This window comes from Ursus arctos, unplaced genomic scaffold, assembly GCF_023065955.2.
Source record: "Ursus arctos isolate Adak ecotype North America unplaced genomic scaffold, UrsArc2.0 scaffold_11, whole genome shotgun sequence".
NCBI lineage: Eukaryota > Metazoa > Chordata > Mammalia > Carnivora > Ursidae > Ursus > Ursus arctos.
The window spans coordinates 38989832-39001092 of NW_026622775.1; the positions used below are offsets into that span (position 1 = coordinate 38989832).

Below are 11261 nucleotides of genomic sequence, written 5' to 3' on the forward strand. Positions count from 1 at the left end.
AATGCACTGCAATTGCTTATCGATCACCTTCTGCTGGGATGTAAATTCTGTATCATTAAAAAGAATCCCTCCTATGAGCGTAAGATGTTATGAAAAGCAGAAAGAGGGAAAGAGGAGGAGAAGGTTGGTCGGGAGGGAGAGAAGGAGGGCAATACAGAGGAGCAAGAGGAGAAGGACAATAGGCAGAAGAGGAAAAATGAGGACGGAAGGAGGAAGAAGAAACTGTGATATATTTGGACATGCATTCAGTTTGGTGCAATGAGTTGTGAAAAAAGTTGTGAATCTGGAGTCAGTATCCTAGATCTGAGTTCAAATAGCACCACCTCTTATCTATCTGATTCTGTGAAAGTTGCTTAAAGGCACAAAGCTTCAATTTCCTCATTTTTGTACAATAGGGAGTATTAATGCCTGTTCCACAGATCTCAGAGAGTTGTGAGGTTTTCACGAAATTAAGCTCGTGAAAGTCCTTAAAATCTGTGAAGCTCTTCATAATAAAAGGAATTATTAATATCTTTACCATTAATACCATATAAGGTAACCTCAGCTTGAAGAATGCTTACCAATCATTTCAGAAAAGTTTTGGCTTATATGTAAATTAAAACATATTACTTAAAAATAATCATAAAAATTTATAGTCAAAGAAATGTTACAAACCAATCATGAAATAAATTCCAGTATCCTAAGATCTTGCTACAATCTCAGAACATCTGAAATTTCTTGTCCTTTATAATATCTGATATTATTAAGTTCATTATACATTTTTATTTTACTTATTGCACTTTAAAATCCTGTATATGAATGCTGTTATTATTCTGAGACTATAATCATTATCTTTTTTTAAAATAAAAACTTGAATATTTTCTTTTTTTAAAAGAAACTGAAACCTAACTCAGATGGTGAACAACAAGTGTTATATAATCTCTAAAACTCTATAATGATTTTTAAATAGGTATATGTGTTTTGAACAATGGCTAAAATAGTAAATATTTTATTTCAAATTTAGGGTGAAAATTTAAAGACTTAATGCTTCACTAAGTCATTTTTTAAAACATGACTAAATAATGAAAACAAATTCCTTGAACACACTTTGGGGCAGTTATTCGTGATTCTATTACCTACTAAACTAAAAATAATCCTAATCCTTAATTTTTGAGTTATAAAATTTAAGCTTTCCAAAATTCAGTGATAATCCTTTTGTGGGAATAAAAGGTTTCTCTTCCTTTTTTCCAATCCATTTGGACTACATGATTCTAAAATTACAGATGTAATCATAAACAGAATGTTTCTCAAAAAGCTCTGAAGGCATGTAACAAATTATTGTAGTTAAAGCTTGAATAAACAGATCTTTTTAAATATCTCCATTTCTCATGTACAAGTATGTACACATATTTTGCAAAAGGAATGCTATTGCCATATTATGACTTTCAACTAAAGCTCTAAAATCATACTATTCAACTAAAGGTTTCTTCAGCAATATTAACATGGCCACGCTGCCCATGTTACTTTTAGCTTCTTTATGTACAACAAACTGCATTCAATTGGTGAACAAATACAATGTTTAGTATCATATTTAAAACCACCATTCAAACCTTTTCTTAATGCCATTATCAGTTTTTCTTTTGCAACAATTTTGTGTATAAAAATAAAAGCACTGGATTTTTATTAGTGCTGCCCCTTCTTTGTTTTGCTCCACTCTGCAAAGCCCTTTTGGGACACTAAGCCTGCATTTACCATAATACGGATTAAACTTTCTTTGTCCCATTGCGCAGGGTTTGTTAGCAGGTTAGTCTTTTTACATTTTTCACAGGCAGCCTGCAGCTTACCCTTTAGGCCTCACTCAAAATACTTCTGTGGATTTACAAAAATGCCAGAGTGGTCTTGGGGTTAATTGGAAGATAAGTGCAGCCTTTAGCATAGAGACTCATTAAACATTTAGCCTTACCACAATTCACTATCCTTGGAAAAGAAAAGTTCTAGAGCTACTTTAGAAATAATAACACAGCAAAATAGTTTTGTTTTTTTTTTAAATGACAACTGGTTGTTTTATAGACGTGGAAATACTTCATTTAACTGCTCCAAAGGTGATAGAATAGAACAAAGTGATTTCCCTGATTTACTCTTTTGGGTTTAATATGTGTTGATCAGAGATGAAAATAACCAGATTTTCTAAAGCAACTAAAAAGCAAAATCAAGTTTATATTGAGAAATTTGAAGTAAAAACTCAGCTGATCTGAAATATCAGGTAATATATTTTTTTAAACCAAAAAAATTAATTCTGGGACTTTAATTTTGTTGATTATCTTTTTGTCCAAGTAAATCACCATACTCAAATGTATTTGTCACTTAGAGCCAAATGGAAACAAAATTTACAACAAAACAAAACAAACCCCAAAAACCTTGTGAAATATTTTTAAAAAACCATTTTTTCTTTAATTTCTGAAACATATAAATATATAAAAATACACACAGATATAAGAAGTCTGATGTATACTCATTGCCATTAGACTATTTTTTTATAATTATGCAAGCAGATTGTTATCCAGATTAACTTTTCCATCCCCTTACCTCCTTCCAACACTATCACTCACATACAAAAAGAAAAAAAAAAAAAAAGAAAATGCGACAAAACACACAGACACTTGAAGTAAAGGATTAGACATATTTGCCCAAGATGCAGATAACAAAAGCAAAAGTGAAGAAAATTGAAAAGACAGCCAAACTTCAGCAACAAAATGGTTAAAGAATCTGAAGCATTGTTCCCCTTATTTTAAAAGTCCGCTATATTGTGAACAGCGCAAACATCAGACAAGTTAAGATTACTGACCATTATCTCCTTAATTTTCTCCGCTTTCCCTCACATTCCCTCTTGCTATCTGGGCACCATTTTTCTAAAGCTTTATTTCTGCTAAGAAGTAAACTTTCCCTAATCCATCCATAATGGAACCTTTAATTGGATTGGGAGCAGGGTGGTGTATAAAATAGCCCCTATTCACTCAAAAGGACTGTAGTTTTAGGGACTTAAAGGAGAAAGGTATTGTGAAAGAAAATCCTCAGGGAATCAAGGATTAAAATGTGGCTCTCTTAAATTCATCAACTCCAGAACACAAATGAATTGCTTCCTTAAACAGGTAACTTTCCAAATAAATGGCACAGCAAAACTGAAATTAAAATTACAATTTTACACTAAGGAGAATGATGTGTTTACACTAATAATTTTTGGCTTTATAAACAACTTACTTATACCTCCTTTTTCTTAAGTTCACAACTTCTATGCCAGGAAGCAAGTGGAATGCCCTAAACATACTTACTCATATCCTCCCAACTCTACATATGTATTTCCCCCAATTATATAACTAAGGAGAAGAGCATTAAGCATCTGCTTAATTCCTGGACATGTTCTAGAAGCACTGCTATAAAACAAGTTTGTTTCCAAACAAAAATACATTTTGCTCTTACAGAGGGTCAGATACAAAGTGATCAATAGTCACTCTTTTTCCCTTAACCAACTATCCTATCCTCTTTTATACACAACCTACCTACTTCCAAATATCCTTTGTTAGGATATAGTACTTCTGTCCCAAGGCCCCTTCCACAGTGCATTTTCAACCATCTGGATGTCTTCAACACTGAGAAGGGGCTACAGACCATACTTGGTCATTCTCCCACTGAACCAAAGATATTCAAAGTATTAAACCTGATATCTGATTTTAAAATGAAATCCAGAATGTACCTACCAACTTTAAATTAATCTCTTAAAAATCTACATATTTATCAAAATAATAGGGAATTGTGGAAGAGAAACATTAGCAGAGAGAAAAATTCCAATTAAATTTGAAATTTACTATGTGTAGCCTACTACTCTTCATTAAAAGAAAATAAAAATAAAAATAAACCAATATTAGTGATTTAATTAATGGTACTTTTGAAAAGTTTCTTTAACTTAAGAAATTAAGTTAATTTCAAGAAAACCCTCATAAAGTATCCACTCTGTTTTGGAACCATTATCAAACTTAATAACAAACGCACATTCATTCAGCTCTTTATGTGTCTGCCATTGTGCTAACACTATAACATGAATTGGGTGTCCTTTTCTTCTCTCAATAACTACAAGGTAGATGTAATTATCTGTTTCACATAAGTATAAAAGTAAAAAGTATTCACTATTTTGGAGGCCTATTAATAAAATTAAGAAATCCAAGTATTATTTTTATCCGTGCCATTTTACTAAAAGATAAGTCAGTATGTAAATCTCAGTGGTTAGTATGTAAATATCATAAAAGTTTAATGTATTTAATCATATTCCATGTGCATTTACGCTTCTTTACAACTTCAGTTTTTACATATGGTGATTTAGTTTTAAAGGGATGGCCAGAAACTATGATGACTTAGAAATTATCTTCCATTTGGGTATTCATAATAAATTATTGTTTCTAGGGCATCAAATAACTTCAGGCCTTTATTTGTTGCTCAGTAAGAGGCAATTAAACTTACATGGAAAATAGTGCTTTAACTGAAAGACTGTATCATTATCTTGACTTCCTACAGTGACATTATCCAGACTTACATATGTGTAAGATTGGGCCCTCTCTTATATTATAAAATATTTAATATAAAATAAATATATAAATAAACATCTAAATATATAAAACATGCATACAGATAAATATATTCAACTTGAACATAATAAAAAAGAATATACCTTTGGGGGCAAAACCAGATTCAAACATAAAAATGTCCTAAGTTATACATCAGCGTGGCATTTTAAATCATTAGCAAATTTAAGTTTTAAGCACCAAGGAAAGCTTGTTTTAAATACATTTTTTATATCATGCTTATCCCTTAGAAGACAGAAATATAAAAGCAGTTTGTGTCAAGATCCAAAGAAATGAAGTCAGAAAGTTAAGAACATTATACCAATTCCACACTAATAACTGTGTCCCCTGCAATTACAAATACATAGACACACATGACAAAACCCCTAGAAAGGTTCCTTAATTTTAAAAGAATTTATATTTCTTTAATAATATAGTTCATATTTACGTAACTTTAACAGAAGTTACCAAAGTTCACCATCATCTAAATTGTTAATGGTTGTATTCTCAGCATATTTGTGGAATGTATAACAGGATACATATAATAGAAAGCCACGATCTTTTTGATCAACACCACGCTGGTGCCTAAGAAAAAAGAGATGTATACAAGAGAGGATGAAGAAGGGTTACGTGTTGGTAAGCAGATATTATAGGTAGCCTCTACAACTCTAAGGTTTGGCAAGGCAAAGGAAACAGAAAGGATGAGGGAAAATCAGAGTACATAGTTTGATAAAAAAGAGGGCCCGAAAATTCCTCCCTTAAAAAAAAAAAAATCTCAGGGCCCCTGGGTGGCTCAGTTGGATAAGCATCTGCCTTTGGCTCAGGTCTTGATCTCAAAGTCCTGGGACTGAGCCCTAGGTGGAGCACCCTCTCAGCGGGGAGCTGCTTCTTCCTCTCTCTCTCCCTCTGCCCCTCCCCCTGCATGAGCTCTCAAGTAAATAAATAAAATCTTTAAAAAAAATAAAGGCATAAAAAAACAGATAAATCTCAAAGAGGAAGGATAGTAGGTATTTCCGGTACTGGGTTGGAGTGAGGAAGCAAGTCCAGGAAGATCAGAAAGACGAGAATTACTAAAATCAGGAAAGGATTTAAAAGTCTGCTAAAGGATTAGACAAGAAAGAATACTTCTTGTTTTGCTTATTATCTGAAAACACACACATGCACACACACACACACACACACACACACACACACACGTGAGCATTTAATTAGAGCCACAGAGATGAGAAATCCTAAAATGTTTTTAGCAAATAGAGAATGGTAAATGGAAATGAACAGAATCAATCATAATTAAAGAAGTACGAAATGGTTATATCTCCTTAACAAACTTCATCAATATATTTTATAAATAAAATAATAAAAAGGCTTTCATATGTTCACTCCTGACCTCAGTTGCTCTACATCTACAACCTTAGTTTTCCCATTGTATCTTAAATTCTTCAAAAAAAAATTTCTACCAAGATGGTTTTATAATTATGTAACCCTCTGTATAAGGTATTATCGACTTTTCTTAATAATATTCCTGCCAATTTAAAAACTTAATCCATTAGGACAACAAGCAAAATGAGCTTTCTTTACATTATAGTGTTTAAGGAAAATATTTAAAATTCAACCATTCATTCAAGAAATTTTTTTGAATGCCCATTATGTGCAAGATACTGTTTAGAGTCTGAAGATACAAACAACAACAACAAAAACATGGAGGATTGGGTGGAGAAACATTTCACGAAGGATTAGAGAAAAGTCACTCTAAATATCCTGCTTAAACTATACTTTAAGTAGTAAATATTAATTATAGAAAACAAGGCCCAAACAACCTTAAAATGTCTGAGGTTACTGTTAAAGCAGAGGGGAAATATCTGAAAATCAGAATGACTATCATTAAATCCAACACCACCTCCTTCCATCAACTCCAAGTTATGTGGTAAACTTTTCAGTTGTTTTACTGTAGAAGGAAATACTATAAAACACACAGACACACACACACACAGACACACACACACACACACACACACACACACACAAATAATGCTACCACCCACCCCCAAACTGTAGATTCTGTTATTTACTTAAAACACTTTAGACCTTAAGACAAATATTCTGGTCAACCCATAACATTCAAATGTAAACTCAGGTGTTAGTAGAGAGCATGCTTTTAGCTCATCTTTACTCATGAACTAATAACTAATACCTAACTAGCTCATCAAATATGGACAACTGTAAACGATTTTATCTTCATATACAAATGGGGTCTAAAAATATTCTAGTGGAATAAAAAATAAATAAAGTTCTTACAGGACCTCAAAAATAAATATGCACTCTTTTTTTTTTAATTTTTTTAAAATATGCACTCTTAAATGTTCAATACAGTTAACAGAGTTATTACAAGTTTGTTCCAAATATCCAATAACCTTAATCAAAAGGTTGTTATCTCTGAATGACAATAATCAAAAACTACTGTTGTTTGAAAATGAATCATAAGATAATTTAAATGGCTACTATGTTTGATGCTTAAATGTATTCAAAAAATTTACATGATTAATGTCTAAAGCTTCATGAGGAATCAAATCATGTCCATTTTTACCTCCATTGCAGTCTAAGCAATCAACATAGCTGGCACATTAGTAAATATTCAAAAATGTTTGTGGAATGGATGACTATATATATACTTATGAAATATTTTAATAGTTTTTTAATCTCTATATTTACTTAAAAGTTAGTTGCTGACTTTTGTATTAAATCTGAACCTTCTAACACAATTTTGCCTGTAAAATAAATTTTGCATTATTTATAAATTATATAAACACTATGGTATACACATTAAGCAGTTTGGACATTTTAAAAGACATCTTTGTTACCATACAAATGCAAGTTGTTATAAAATTTACAAATGTTGTGGTGTATAAATTGGATACTACTGCCAAAGTGGTGTTGCAATGTTCTACCAACATCGTATCAACATGGCATCAAAATCCACAAACAAAATGAGACCTAAAAGTAATACCCAACCTTTTTTTAAATACGAAGCTGAGTAACAAGATGTCACAAAAACCGGGATCCTACCATTAAAAGCAACACAATTAAGAGAATGTGAGTCTCATCCTATATATACTTCAACCAGTACCCTCATCTTGGGTTTCTAACACTAATCCTCACTAAAAGGAATCAAGGCTCTTTGGAATAATAGCTGATTCCAGAGCTGCAGGAAGAAAAATACAAGATGAACCTAGAACCTCTTGCTATCCCATAAAATCAGAAAATGCTCAGGAAAATGAAGGAGCGTGTCAAAAGGACATAAAAACTCGCTTAAGACTACTGACCAAATCTGAAATAATTTGAGCACTAAAATGGTTACGAACTTTGATGAATTTTTACCTACCGAAAACAGAAATTCATGAGACCACACCAGTAATAAATAGATAAATAAATTGGAGAGACAAAAAGGTACCATGTTATATTATAATGCCAAACAATCAATGTGGAAGAAGAGCTGATATTGAATATGATCGTTCTGTAACCATCCTTCTAAAAATGGATACAGGCAAGAACTGTTAAGTAGACTCCAAGGTTCATTCAGGATTCATTAGTTTTCATTAGAATTTTTATAAGAAGTAAAATATTTTCATAATCTCACTACAGGTGGCTTATTAACTGCAAAGGATAAAATAATAATACCCTGGCTGATCAAAATTAGTATCATCATTGAAGAGCAGATGGTCATCGTGTCTACACATAAAACTCTAAGAATTAAGACACATCCCTTATTCCAAGTAGATGTATAACCTGAATCTGATCATAAGGGAACAGCAGATAAATTCAAATGAGGATTATTTTATTTAAAAAGGAAAGAAGAGAAGTGTATTCTTCAAAACGTCAATGTCAAGAAAGACAAAGAAAGGCTGAGGAAATGTTTTAGATTAATAGCGACTAAGGAAATGAAATGTAATGCCTAATCCTAGACTAGATCCTGTATTAGAGGGAAAGAAATGTTATAAAAGACATTACTTGGTCAATCAATGAAAGTGAAATATGGATGATAGGTTAAAGTATTAGATCAATTCTAAGTTTCATACATTTGATAACTACCGTGGTTATACAAATAAGAAAACGTTCCTATTCTTAGGAGATACACACTGAACTATTTAGGGATGAAGGACCATGATGTATACAAATCATTCAGGAGAAAAGTGTGTATTTATATAAGTGTACACATTATATATATATATATATATATATATATACACACACACACACACACAGTATGTCATACATTATATATATATATATAGTATGTCATATATTATATATATAGAGTTGAGCAAATAATAAAACGATGGGGCAAAATGTTAATGGTAGATATATTCAAATAAGTTTTTTAAAAGAACATGTTCTTCATTTCATACATGATAAATATACGACATATATGTGATACGCTTAAGACAACATCAGTGAAGCTTGGGCTTTGAAATGTTTTACAAAAATAGTAACTCTCTCCTGCGATGTCCTCTGTGACCAAGAACTCACTGAAGGCTATTTTCAGAAAAGGGTAAAGCTAGCTGTCCAAATATGAAAACTGCCTTCTAATTATGATTTCACTAGTACCACTTGCAGGTATTAATAAAATTACTAATTTATAGAGTACACATAAACACATATTTGGCCTCTTTAAGAGGTTTCCCTAGTTCAAATATTAAGAGCTCCAAACTGATACTTAGCATGTAGGTCTATATTCATAATTCAAATTACTGGCAATGAAGAGTTACCATTAGTAAGTGCTATCAGAAACTACAACAAATTATAAAGTGATCCCCAGGGCGCCGGGGTGGCTCAGTCGGTTGAGCATCCAACTCTTGATTTCAGCTCAGGTCTTGATCTCAAGGTTGTGAGTTCAAGCCCCACTTTTTTTTTTTTTTTTAAAGTGATCCTCTACTTCAAGTTACAATAAAATTCTTCCTGAAAACTCTGTCACAAGCTTTATATTTTAATCTACTCTTAATATGATAAAACTATGTTATTCTGTAATCAGTGAGGAAGAGCTATTACAAATGAGAACTTTTTCTAAATAAGGGAAGGCCTATAATCCCACATTCCTTTAGGTGAAAATATCTCTAAGCCATGATGGTATTCTGTGGTAACTAGAAGAATACTCCCTCCCAAAGATGTCCACATCCTAATCCTCCGAACCCATGAATATGCTACCTTTACATGGCAAAGAGGAATTAAGGCTGCAGATGGAATTAAGGTTGCTAATCAGCTAACCTTAAAATAAGATTAACCTGGATTATCCACTGCACCCATGTAATTACAAGGGTCCTTCAAAGTATAACAAGGTGGTAGAAGAGCAGGTCAGAATAATGTGATGTAACAAGCCCTCAACCTGTGGTTCCTGGCTTTGAAGACAAAGGAAGGGGGCCACCAGCCAAGGAATATGGGAGGCCTCTAGAAGCTGGAAAAGGCAAGAAAATGAATTGTCCCCTAGAGACTTTCAACCAGAAAGGAATGCAGCCTGTCAACATCTTGACTTGACCCAGTGAGACACATATTGTTCAAGTTGCTAAGTTTGCAGTAATTTATTAGAGCAGTAATACAAAACTAATACGTATGCTATTTTCTTTTCTCTTATAGAAAGTGCAATGAATGTAATTTAATCTTTAAAATGAAACAGAATCATTATGGGAATCAATACTGTTTTAAGCAGCAATCTATCTACTCCAACCTCCAAGCATACACAAAGAAGATTCCCATATTCACTATTAGAATATAATACAGATTCCAAGTGACATTTTGACAACAAAGGTGTGCTACTACCTATTACTCCACTTCATCTACTGTGAATGGCTCTGCTCTCATTACTTTCCACATTATTATCCCTCATCTCTACTACTCTCTTTCCCTCTTAGTTCCCCCTTTAATTCTTTCCTGTTATTTTTGCTCACACAATATCTCCTGAGCTTCTTGACTCTTACATAAAGATTGGCTTTAAATGCACAAGGCTAGTCAATGTCTTTTTTCCTTGTCTGCAAATCAACCAATCAGCATATAATATTCTGCTCACCTCAGCTGTTTTCATTGTTGCTGAGTATTCACTGGTTGTTTTCTAAGGGCATTTCTCCTCCTATTTGCAATCTGAACCTTAAATTTTCCTGTAGAAGCTATGTATATTTACTCCATCTGCAAACTTCAATGGGAAGCAGCAGAGATAATGATAGCACAGTCATACACATACCCTCACTGTTACAGGCAGCTGTGATAAATGGCAATGTTAAGCGCAAATTCATTTTCTGCACACATAGGCAACCTCCCCCACCCCTGCTCCGTATGTTCTCAGTAAACATTTAAAGGACAGGGGAGAAAATAAGCTCTTAATTTCCTAGTGTGGAAGTTACAGGAAGAAGACAGAACTAAGCAAACAAAATCAAGTTATATGTAATATTAGAACAGATAGGAATACATATTTAATCTACAATTCATTTTCTTAAACCTTATCCACCTTCATCAAAGGCCTTCAAATAAACTGTACAAATATCAAACTGAGAGCTAGTAGATGTCCAAAATCATGTCTTATTTATGCTTGCTTCCCTGCTGATTGGAATGAAGTTTGTTTTCAAGTAATCTTTTTTTAACCTTATGAAAAATTTGTATATAAGCCTATATACACAGACCTTGGAA

General features: G+C 32.7%; 1 protein-coding gene across 5 annotated transcripts in view; it reads right to left on the reverse strand.

Annotated features, from left to right (window-relative positions):
• Positions 1-11261, reverse strand: part of LRBA (LPS responsive beige-like anchor protein) — a 791618-nt gene that overhangs the window by 245794 nt on the left and 534563 nt on the right. The window lies entirely within an intron of this gene.